Here is a 358-nt window from a genome sequence, read left to right on the forward strand (position 1 = left end):
TTCAGTCCAGAACGCTGCAGGAGGAATCCGAACATATATCGCTCCTCTTGTGTTCTCTGATGCAACGCTGGACGCTCGGATTCACGGTGTCTCGTATTTGGAGCCTCAGTTGGTCGTTGATACTCCCAATCACTGGACAATCTTGGCTCCAGGAGGACACGCAATCTCAGCAACTGTCGAAGAAGACTGCTCACAGGGTGATCAACCATTGGACTAAGCCGAATCTGCAAAACGACGATATTCTTTAGCCCATAGATTTCAATGCAGCTGTCTAAGCTATGGATAGTCACTGGAACAGTTCCGGGGTCTCTCAGATGACGGTGAGGCCACGGTCGCATCCGCTGGATCGGTGCTAATC

Source organism: Alligator sinensis, unplaced genomic scaffold, assembly GCF_000455745.1.
Source record: "Alligator sinensis unplaced genomic scaffold, ASM45574v1 scaffold28_1, whole genome shotgun sequence".
NCBI classification, from domain to species: Eukaryota; Metazoa; Chordata; order Crocodylia; family Alligatoridae; genus Alligator; species Alligator sinensis.